Source organism: Pelobates fuscus, chromosome 4 (genome assembly GCF_036172605.1).
Source record: "Pelobates fuscus isolate aPelFus1 chromosome 4, aPelFus1.pri, whole genome shotgun sequence".
NCBI lineage: Eukaryota > Metazoa > Chordata > Amphibia > Anura > Pelobatidae > Pelobates > Pelobates fuscus.
Genome location: NC_086320.1, coordinates 118,515,160 through 118,528,031, shown reverse-complemented (window position 1 = coordinate 118,528,031; position 12,872 = coordinate 118,515,160). Strand labels below are relative to the sequence as shown.

The 12,872-nt window shown below is 38.0% G+C and overlaps 1 protein-coding gene across 2 annotated transcripts in view; it reads left to right on the top strand.

The window, feature by feature from the left end:
* Nucleotides 1–12,872, top strand: part of DLGAP1 (DLG associated protein 1) — a 614,261-nt gene that overhangs the window by 188,908 nt on the left and 412,481 nt on the right. The window lies entirely within an intron of this gene.

The following is a 12,872-nucleotide window of genomic DNA, read 5'->3' as shown; positions in this document are numbered from 1 at the left end:
CCCAGGTAAATAGAGACTCAATGCAAGCACTCCCAAAGGTAGGAAGGCTGGGTGGAGTGAATTTTTTTTTTTAAATGTGTGTGTGTCTGTTAAGGAGTTTGTATGTGTGCTTGTCAGTGAGTGTGTGTATGTGTGTTTGTCAATGAGAGTGCATGTGTGTTTGTCAGTGAGTGTGTGCGTATGTGTTTGTCAGTGAGAATGGATGTGTGCTTGTCAGTGAGGTTGTATATGTGTTTGTATGTGTGTCTGTCAAAGAGTATGTGTGTTTGTCAGTGAGAGTGTATGTGTGTCTGTCAAAGAGTATGTGTTTCTGAGTGTGTGTATCTGTGTGTCAAGGTTTGTGTATGTGTCACTGTGTGTATCTGAGTGAGTATATCTGAGTGTGTGTATGTCAGTATGTGTGTATTGCTGTGTGTGTATGTGCCAGTTTATATCAGTATGTTTGTATGTGCCTATGTGTGTGTTCGTTCTTTCTGACAAATGAATGAATAAATTTCACAGCGCTATCTAGTGTAGGCAGATGACATGTCCCACAGGGACTTCATCTATCCACACAAAGATGGCGGTGCTCAGGACCTAGGCCCGGGCAGAAAATAAACATTAAAAAATAGGTAAGATGGGAGGGGATTAGGGGCACTTGGAGGTAACTAGGGGACAATTAAATGTAGTGGAGTTGGGAGGGGTTTAAAAAAACAGGATTCAGCCATGACAGTGCTGCTTTAAGACTGGAGACAGAACACACAAATCTCACAGTTTAGGCTTCTATTATGTAAAAGCGCAGTACCCGGTGTTCCAGACTTTGATTGATTTAAGTTCGACTCTAACAATAATTGGCTTTGCAGATGTAGTGTTATTTGGTGGAGTTATTTAGCAAAAGAAAACAATCTAATAAAAAATAACTATCACAGTGCTCTATAACCTCCAAAAACCTATAATGTTATGTGCTGTATGGTTCTACCTTAAGATGAAAAGTACTATGCTTAATTGCTCACTTACAAATCATTGGCAATGGAGATTAGTTTTTTTGTTGAGCTGCATTTAGTCCAAATTGTGGCTGTCCAGGTAATCAGTCAAATTCCCAAACCCCAAGCCAAAATTTAGCTGAAGCACGGACCAAATGAAATGTACAATGGACGAGCATGTTCATTTGGATTTGTGATTCACAAATCCATCCATGGTGCCAATATAAGATTGATGGGGGGAAAAAGTGATTAATGGCTGGGGAACAGTCACAAAATGTTCATTTTATTCACAGATCATTTGAGAAGTGACTAACAGAGGTGAAAGTGGGTTCAAAAATATTTTTTTTAAAAATATGATATTATTATTTATTTATAATACATAAAGAAGTAGCATAGCTTTTCTATACCATCCCCCATAAGATATTAAGTGCTGTGATCTATGACTCCCTCATAAATTATTAATTGTCTTGTGACCATAATTCATTCTGAAGTAGTTTGCTCTATGACCCCATATAAACTGTAAGGATTTATGATCCCCAGAAAGGCATTAAGTGTTCTGTTCATTGATTCTCCCAATGTTCTGTGCTCTTCAACTTGCTACAATTAAAATGCACTGTAGGCTATAATCCCTTCCCCAAATTCATAAAGTAATGTGCTTTATAATCCCCCCAAAAATGTAAGAACTATGACCTCCAATCCACAAATTGCAAAGTACAACCCTCTCTGACTCCCACAAAATGTAAAGTTCTTGTACAAAGTATACGTCCAATGCTTTAGAAATTTCAAACAAATTAATGCTATGCTGTAAAACCCGTAACAGATTATAAAAACGGTGATGTATGCCCCATCTCCATAAAATATGAAGTCATTTGTTATCACGCTCTCACTCAAAAATGTATAAAATACTATATTCTGTGATATTACTTTACAATACTCCCCTACACTACACATGATAAAATCTTTTGGTCTATGAATCCTCCACAAAGTATAACCAACTTAAGGTCTTTAATCCCAACCCCCACATAAATTCTAAAGAAATGTGCTCTATGATAAAATACTTGATGACCTCATATATACAAAAATTACTCTGAATTTTGAAACTCCAAAATTATATAAATACTATGCTCCATGACATTCTTGAAAACAATAAAGTACTGTACTCTAATACTTTCTAGTCAATTATAAAGCACTGCACTATATGACTTATTTACACTTTAAAAAGTACTGCACTATATGACCGATTCACACATTGTAAAGTACTGCACTATATGGCTTCTTCAAACATTATAAAGTACCTCACTATATGGCTTCTTCACACATTATAAAGCACTGCACTATTTTACTGGTTCACACATTATAAAGTACTGCACTATAGGACTTCTTCACACATTATAAAGTACTGTACTATATGACTACTTTACAAACTGTAAAGCACTGCACTATATGACTGCTTCATACATTATAAAGTACTGCACTATATGATGTATTCACAATTTTTTAATTTTGCACAATATGACTACATCACAAATGATAAAGTACTGATTATTATGACTGCTTCATAATTTATAAAGTACTGCACAATATGACTTCTTATTATAAAATACTATTCTCAATAACTTCCTCCTGCAATGTAAAATGCTGTGTTCTATGACCTCACTCTAATTGTGCACAATATACTTTTTGACCTCCCCCCACCCCCAAAAAAAAGATTAATCAATACCTGATAGTACTGCACTTTATGAACTCATCTACAATTTATGTCATTTGTGTTTTATTACCTCATCCACAAAAATGATAAAATACTGCGATCTGAACCCCCTACAAATTATAAAGTACCAGAGTTATTAACTAAAGTGAGAATTCAAAGTAAATTTCAAGTTTCAGGCTCAAGTATACAATAGTTGATATTTTCCTTGATTTTGAAATGCACTTTGAAGTCTCACTGTAGTGAATAACCCTGTCTGACTGCTCATAAATGATAATAGTAATGTCTCCCCATAAATGATAAATTATTGTGCCTGTTGAACTGATAAGCTCAATAATATTCATATGTTGAATAGAGAAAGCAGGAAATACAATAGTATAAATTGTATCAACTAAAAATAAAGTACAGTAGGTTCTTCTGTCAAGGAGTATTTTCCAATCTACTCTGTCAGTGACTGTTATACAGCAATTTTCATTCATTATATTGTCTCTGCAAAGGGTAAGTTTATCCTGATATATGTCCACAGTCATATAATGAGCATTGAGCCATCAATACCATTACCACTTGTAGCAAAAGTGAATTAACTTATAAATCTAATTTATAGAAATACATGTTACGTAAATATTAAAGAATATAAAACTATAACTTGTATATTTGAAAAAAAAAAGTAATGTTATATATAGTAATAACACTGCATGAGGGTTGTGTGTGTGTGTGTGTGTGTGTGTGTGTGTCTCTCCCACAGTCTGATTATGTGGAATTATGAATTAATTAATATAATCATCTCCAAATAAATATGTTTTCCTTAGTTGTTGTGCATCCAATGTTTCAAATAAATACTGCACTAGACTTCTTTTCTTTACAATAATGCAATAAGGGATGCATTTCTTGCTTATACACGACAGTCAATTTGGGCAAATATATGTTTATTAACCCCTTCATCTTAAAGTCTATCTAAACTGGGATGCAATATAAAAGGCAAAATAGAATCTAAATTAACATTATGCACTATACATCAGGTAAAGTAAATGTAAAAGCCCACTCCCACCCCTTACTGATCACCCCTTTAGACATTTAAACATGTAAGGTGCTTTTTTGCAGTCTAGCAGTTTGGGCAGGGAGGAGGGCTCTGTCTATTTCATCAAACATATTTTAAGTATGCAAAATAAGAAAACATGGTAATATTCAAAGCATTTCATACAACATTTCATTTTTAAAAAGTGTACATTTGCATAATTGTGCTTTTTATGTATTCTTGAACAGCAAATAAATTGCTGTTTTGGCCTGAATCCATGTGCTAGTTCATGTATCCAATGTTTGAAATAAACATCTTGTTTCATGATAAAACAAAAAGGACTCCGTAGTGAATTTGTACTTGTTTAAAGTAAAAAAGATTTTACACTGTAACTTAAATTAGGGCAATATATACTGCAGTGTCAGAGACAACCACATGCACATTGAGAAAATAGCAGATATTTGCATATGTTAGTTTTGCATACAAGAAGAAAATTTGCTATAGTCACCTGTAAATCAGTCTCTAAATTTAGCTTTTTTTTTCATAAAATCACTCAGTAACAGGGCTTTTTAAAGGATATTTTTTGACTTCTAATATATTCTTAAAAGCAAGATATCAAACTATTTTAACAAATGTTGGTGAGAAAATAATGTGGGCTTTATTAATTTATTAAGAATATTTTTGAATCCGTATACTCATTATTGCATACTTGAGATATAAAATAATTTAAATTTCACACCACGGTAAAATTTGTAGAAGTGATGATAGTTTTTCTATACTGGAATAATGAAATGTCAGAGGAAAGCCTCAAGACACAGCAACATAGAAATACACAGAACAAAAATGAACGCAGTGTTAGCTGAACAAAGGCTATTTTCATTTTCCATGTTACAAGTGAACCAATCACAGATCTAGTGAATTACTAGGATTTCCATATTTTCCCTAATGATGGCTTGTACATATATCAATATTAGTAATTTCATTTTTGCATGTATCTTTACTCATTGTGAAATTAAAATATTTACAATTATGTATTATAGCATAGATTTTAATAGAACTGTCTTACATATCACATCTCTAGTGGAAATTCAGACATTGCAAAGTATACTGTATCTGGGAGGGAAATCCCGAAGAATGTGGCCATGCATTGCCACCATACATGCACAGCTCATATTAATCTGTAGGAGAATAAAGGATGCTACAGGTGTGAATGTGTCATCTTCTTATTTCAATTATAAGTTTGGTGTTAATTATTACTATATACATATATTGTTAGTAACAGCAAGATTGAAATGTCACTCTTGGCACAATAACCACTTTTCTGCACGATAGCCACTTCATTGAATTGTTTACCACTTAATGAGTGTCCCTGGACACCCATAGCCCAGTCGCCGCGGGAGATATGGCTATGATAGATATTACAGCTTCATTTATACTAACAATGGGCAGGTCTGATGATTTTAGACAATCACTGCCTCCACCGGAGGCCTAGTTAATGCAGAAAAATTAACCTGAGCAACACAGTGGTTTGAGGGCTGCCAGGGTCTATTTGAACACAGTTTAACACTGAATAAAGGAGATAACAGGCACCATAGCCACTTCAATTATGGTTATAGTGCCTAGAGTGTCCCTTTAAATGCCATACCTTACCGTGGACAGCATGCTTTCATAACTAGTATTATCAATATGCTTTGTTATCTTCTTTTGTTGAGATTTTAAGTATTTTCTTGTATAAATTTCTAAAACTATGGGAAAATCAAGCTATTCATTTGTTCTTGATTGGTATTTGTAATTGGAACGCACACAACTCCTGGTACACATATATTATATGTGCCCAGCCTATAAATCATCGATTTACTCTTTTTGCCGATACTCTTGTATAACAAGGTTCTAAGTCTTTCGTGGCAGCCATCTTGTCTCTTGGAAAATGATAGCTGCATTTTGTCATCATACTATATCTATCAACATAGACATCAGTAGTGAAGCTGTGCTATTTCTTGGACTTGTTTAGACTGCAAGTTTGATTCCCAATAGGGTCAAAAGGCTAATAATAGCATCAACAACCACAGGATGCACTTGACATTTGTAAAGTGCTGCCTTTCTTAATAAATAATTTAATAATAATAATATTGTATTCAAGTTAGAGGTCATCTAGCATTTCTTTGCTTCATTAAAGGTTTACTCCACGCACCATGACCACTTCAGTTTTTGGAAGTGGCCATGGTGTAAGAAGCATGCGTGTGCAGTATTTCAATATGAAACGCTGCACATAAAAATATATTTATTGTAGCTGCCACAGGTGTAACCCCACCATAGGTGAAGACTTCCATGCTGGCTAAACGTCAAGTATATGAACAGTCATTTGCAAGACGTTACTTCTTTGGCTATGAGCACTCAGCTGCAAAAAGGTTTGCCCCATTGCTGGAGAATAGTCCCAAGGTATTAAATGGGTATGATATGGAGATGTGTACTGATCACTTGTCTTACCCACAATCTATTTATGTCTATTTTGCGATAAAAGCCTCTTGAATTTCTACCATATCCGTCTACTAAGAAACCACTTGACTTTTTGTAATGCTTTTGTTCCCGTAAAACAAGAACTTACTTTACTTTGATGTTAGCCACTATTGTGCTAGTGTACATGCCGCAATAAAGTGCATGCATAAACAGTTTGTTGTGATGCTCACAAAGCTAGTTTTAGACTTATTGTAGCCATATTTAGACGTCTGCACTCACGGCACTTAAACACCAATATCAGTGCCTGCACAAACTACCGTATATACTCGAGTATAAGCCGAGTTTTTCAGCCCATTTTTTGGGCTGAAAAACCCCAACTCGGCTTATACTCGAGTCAAGGTCTGTATTATGGCAATTTGCATTGCCATAATACAGACTGGGGGAGAGGGGGCTGGCAGAGCTGTAACTTACCTGTTCTGCAGCTTCTGTCAGCTCTCTCCTCCTCTGCGCCGTCCGGTCAGCACCTCGGTCAGCTCCCAGTGTAAGTCTCGCGAGAGCCGCGGCTCTCGCGAGACTTACACTGTCAGCTGGCAGAAGAGCTGCACGGACGGCGCAGAGGAGGAGAGAGCTGACAGGAGCTGCAGGAAAGGTAAGTTACAGCTCTGCCAGCCCCCCTCTCCCCCCCACTGAACTGCCACTGGACCACCAGGGAAGGAGCCCCCCTCCCTGCCATATATCAAGCAGGGAGGGGGGACAAAAAAAAAATATATAAATAAAATAAGAAATAATAATAAAAAAAATAATAAGAATTAAAAAAGGGGGATAAAGACCACTATGGGAGGGAGGGGGTATAAGGACCACTATGGGAGGGAGGGGGGGGATAAGGACCACTATGGGAGGGAGGGGGGTATAAGGACCACTATGGGAGGGAGAAGGGGGATAAGGACCACTATGAGAGGGAGGGGGTGGGATAAGGACCACTATGGGAGGGGGTGGGATAAGGACCACTATGGGAGGGGGTGGGATAAGGACCACTATGGGAGGGAGGGGGGTATAAGGACCACTATGGGAGGGAGGGGGGTATATGGACCACTATGGGAGGGATGGGGGGGGATAAGGAACACTATGGGAGGGAGAAGGGGGATAAGGACCACTATGAGAGGGAGGGGGTGGGATAAGGACCACTATGAGAGGGAGGGGGTGGGATAAGGACCACTATGGGAGGGGGTGGGATAAGGACCACTATGGGAGGGGAGGGGGAAGTAAGGACCACTAGGGGAGGGGAGGGTAAGGACCACTAGGGGAGGGGTGAGTCAGGACCACTGGGGGGGGTGAAGGAACACGGGGGTGGGGAGGTAAGGACCACTGAGGGAGGAGGGGGGAAGTCAGGACATATGGGGGGGGGGAGGGGGCGGCAACATTTCTTTTGCCTACGGCGGCAAATATCCTTGCACCGGCCCTGCACACACTGCATTCACACACACACACACTGCATTCATGCACACACACACTGCATTCATGCACACACACACTGCATTCATGCACACACACACTGCATTCATACACACACACACTGCACTCATACACACACACTGCACTCATACACACACGCTGCACTCATACACACACACATACGCACACACTGCATTCATTATACACACACTGTAAATAAATATTCAATTAATATATTTTTTTTAGGATCTAATTTTATTTAGAAATTTACCAGTAGCTGCTGCATTTCCCACCCTAGTCTTATACTCGAGTCAATAAGTTTTCCCAGTTTTTTGGGATAAAATTAGGGGCCTCGGCTTATATTCGGGTCGGCTTATACTCGAGTATATACGGTATATCTTGTATTTTGGCACATAGTGTTCTTTAGGTGAATACGTTTACAAAAAAATACAAATGTTGAAAATGCAAAAAAGAAAATAATTTTTCAGTGTAATGTTTAATGGTAAATAATAGTTATTCTTTATTAGTAATAGTTATTTTGTGTTACCATTTTGTAATTTATACAGAAAAGGAGTGTGACAAACACTCCTTACCAGGGACGTTTACCACGAACTCCTGGAGGAGCCTGCTAGCTAGCCTCCCGCCCAAGGACTCTGGGCCACATACAAAGACCCTGTTCAGGTGTTAAAACTCCCAAGCCGCATTAGCAGCTTTCCCTGGGTTCCCCGGGTTCAGCACTTTCCCTTCATTTGAATGGAACACTAGCCCCCTGGCGGCCGTTCATATTAAGTAACCCACTAAATATCCTCAGCGGTACTTAGCCGCGATCGTTATGGAACTAAATTCGGCATGAGGACTTCGTGGGTTACCGGTCACCTCAGTGGGACTGAGCCGCGAATGTTATGGAACTGTTTTCGGCTTGAGGTAACAATGCGGCTCCTGGACAACTTGGTCCAGGGTTTTGAACAACTTTGAAATCCTCAACGAGAATGCTTTTTTAAGGGAAGGTGCCTGAGACCAAGGGGAACAAACGCTACCGAGACCCGGGCAGAGCACCCCATATTGCTGCTACAGGAGCTCTCAAAAGAACTTTGACACTGTGGCGTTTCCCCTACACTGCATGGATTTGAGTGCTATTTGGAGAACCTGGGCGCTCAGATCAAGGGCTATTTGGGGATGTAATTTTTGTGGGGTATTATATACTTTTATGATGTTTTGGGGCATTTTTATGTTTTATATTTTTATGCTTAGTCATTCAGGGGTGCATTGTGGGAGTGTTCTGGGCGTGTTTTACTGTATCCTTGCTGTGTATAAAAGTGGGCCATCTGGCCATAATAAACAAGTCTTCTTGTACCCTTCATCAAGTCTAGGCTGATGTTTGGATAGCTTAGAGGTTTAATCACTGCTTCACTTGGGATTTGGGAGAACTACAGCGGATATACTCAGGCGGAGTATAGAGGATCCGTTACAATGAGTAAAATAGATAATCATAAAAATATTATATATATATATATATATATATATATTAAACTAACTAAAGGAAATTCTGATTATAAATTGGATAACATAACACATTAAAATGAAGCATTCAGTATCATATCCATGTTTAAACTTATTTAGCAAAGTAATTTAATGATAAACATAAATTCATAAACGTAAAATAATTGCACCAAAACATCCTATTCAAACACCAAACAACTTGTTGGAAGGGACTTCTAGTTTCAAATAGTGAGTCTCACTCTTGTGTACATATTTTAGAGGGGCAAAACATCACCCCTCATGATCACGTGTGCCAATGTGAGCACATGCTAACTGCCTTGGCATGTGAGCTCTCAATTAAAAGGAGATGGGAACCCTTACCCTATTTAGGGATTCAATCAGGTACATTTCAGAATATTCAATGCAGATGATGACAAAATGAACAAAGGGGTTACTGGATATTCTTGTTTTAGACTTCATATAAATATTTCATTTAGCACCTGCATGTTGCAGTTAGAAAGCATGGCTGGTGAATAGGTGAGTCAGACTAAAGTGTTCGCCTTTGTGCTGCTCAGAAATAGACTGTATACAAAAGAAAATACTAAATTAAAGTACTTCCGGAACATTGGTACTTCCTATCTGCCTACATTAAGTGCATTCTCTGGTAGCCATAGTAATATAGATCGGAAAGAACATGTCCCCAATCACACAAGAAAACTTCTTGTTTTATAGAGCTTCTGTATCATGCACAATTAAAGTTCTATTCATTCTTAATTGAGATTTTTACATGGTTGTCTATATGCCTGTTATTTCACCAGGAAAACACACCAGGAAATACAGTTGTAACCATAGCAACATGACAGCACACAATAGAGGTAACGATGCACAAGTCGAGTATAAAATATTCCACATAAGGATAATCCACAGATATACCTGTGTCATATATTCATAAAAATTAGATATAAAAGCAAAATTATAATGGTTAACTGATGTATACAGTGAGCAAACTGTGCTGCAAAATTCACATTTCTTCGAATTCTACATTTAAAAGGTTATTCCAAACAGAAAATGTTTAGGAAAACAATCTTTTTGGTCAGAGCATCCCTTCCTATCCTGGTCCCCCATCCACCCAAAGATAAAATTCACCTCAGTCCGATTCTCCTCCTGAGAGATAATTAGGAGTGAGGTCATGCTAAAGGGTGGGCATTGTGCAGCATGGCCTTGCTCCTAATGCAGTGATGGGGCTGTGCTGCCATTGGCTTGCTGTCACCAGCATGCTGTGCCGCATGATGACAGATGGCAGATGGCAACTACACATTAAATTGGCATTAGCCAGTCCAGACCTCTTGTTCCAGACTGGATATTGACACCCTTATCATGTTGGTAGTGGAGGTACCCCTCTAACAGCAAATGGATAAATTGTGTACGTGCAGTGTTTAAAATTCAGGCCCCATACAGACTTCAAGCACTATGACCATTCAAATCACTAAAGTGGTGCATGGATTAAGTCTTTAAATAACTAAGTCTAATTGGAATTACAAGGGCGTGATACCTGATGCCCAGATGAGGGGCTAATAGAGAAGCCATGTTCAAAAAGAAGAAAATGTTTTGGATTGAAACTGTCTGTGGCTCAAGTGGCTAAACAAAGACTATGATGCAATGACATTCATTTAAAATGATCTTAACACTCTTTCTTTCCACAAATTTTGCTACAAATTATAAGATGAAATATAATTTGTGCTACATAATTAAGTTTATATTTTAATTTTTAAAGTCGACAACGATGAGTATAATTTCTTTTAAACATTTAGTGAAATTGGGTTATTGATTACTTGCCCAAACATTTTAAAAAAATTAACATTTTCCAGTATAGTTTACACACGGTGTACAGAGCCAGTATGTCTAAATAAAAATAAAGGAGGAGCACCACTTGCGCATGAATAGACCTGATTGCTCTATTCTACAGATACTGGGACCCTGCAGAGAATGCTGAAACAACACTCTCTGCATTGTCTGCCCTCAGTAGGCTGGTCTGGGGGATTGTCAGGCAGCCTTTAATATATTCATGCCAGGGTGATCTGCCTATTCTTTGGGTAGACTCTTTCTCTTTCCTGGATGATCTGCCCCTTTGGACAGCAACACTGATGCATTTGACCTCACTGATATGCTCCTATTTACCCTTTCCCCCACCCCAAAGCCTGATGTTGGTGGTATATGTTCAATGTGGCTTTAAGTAAAGCCAAGCAACTGCAGGTACCCGCATATGGATATCTTCAAACAAAATAAGAATCCATTTCAATCTGTGCATCATTCTGCACAATTTCGGGAATTTAAATTCTGTACAAAGTGTTGGTTATGTGATGTCATGTCAAACAATAAAAAAACACACATTTCATGGTGTGACTGATAATTTGCAATTTAGGATCTCTAAACTCTGCCTGACCAAGACAGGTGAGAGGTACAATCCCAGGCAAACAGCTTTTATTTTCACTGTGAAAATCACAGAGGAGAGTGAATCATTCATGCAGTCTCTCTCTAAATCCCCTTCTGGTATATCAGTAATGTGAAAGGAACCGAAATAACAAATAGCAGCCCAAGTGTATAATTCCCAGTTATTATGGCAGGCCAGAGTGTTTCCAGTGCTACCCTAAAATTAAAGAACCCCTAACCCTCGCACTAACTGTAATTCATATTATCTTGTGTAATATGTATATATATATATATATATATATATATATATATATATATATAGTTAATACATTGCTAAACACAAATGCACACATCAGTCAAGCCATAAGACTTTCTTTTCCCACAGAAATCTCCCTTTAAAAGTGCTCTCACTACTGCAAGGTATTCTGGGTAGGCGAATGGGCTCAACAAAAAAACAAATTTTTTCCTCATAATTCCACTTTATACATGGAGTCCTTGGAGTATGTGTCTGCTGTATACAACAGCTTTTAAACACAACTCAGAAAGAGGAGCAAAGCCAGTGAACCACTCATGGACAGCTGTTTCGTTGTTAATGCAACTCATTAGCATGAGGTTGGTTACTGGCTTGCTACGGTGGCTTGGCGTTACTTGTAAAGTACATACCAATGAAGTTGTGGTGGAGAAAAAAAAAATACCACAACTACATCTGGGCACCCCCGTATTAAGGGAAAATGCCATCTTGTGGGTTATGGAGACATTTCTAAACCACTCAACATTCAACCTATATATATATATATACACACATAAATATATTATCTATATGTGTGTGTGTATAATTATTCTTCAATTCTTGTTCTATGATATGATTAACGTAATGCTGAGTGGGAGTATTTTCGAAGGGTATTTTTTTTTCTATCTTTTCAATGCTTATGCAGTAGTAACATTGGTTGTCATGCTGTCATCTTCGTTGCTAAGGCTTTTTTTTTTTCTATGTGTGTGCACAAGTGGAACATGATCTGCCAGTTTAACTCTCACAGATTTTTAACCAAGATGTTTATTTTAAGACTGACATCATTTCACATGCAGGCGTGGTCACTACCTCCAGCTTCAGGTGAGATGAGAAAGCAGATAGCAGCTCAGGTGGGGTGGATTGATTTATGAAAAGGTAAGCAAATCCTGCACTAAAATGAAATGTGCCTGACTGCTGTGATTCTCAGTAGGATATTGAAGTGACATGTACAATAACCACTGCAGAGAGACAGAATCTTTAGCTGCTTCCATTGAGTGCCTGGAAAACACCTGCTCTGTGCATTGATGTTTTGTAAGCAAGTATTTCTAACTAATGGAGATTCACAGCAGAAATTTGTTTTAT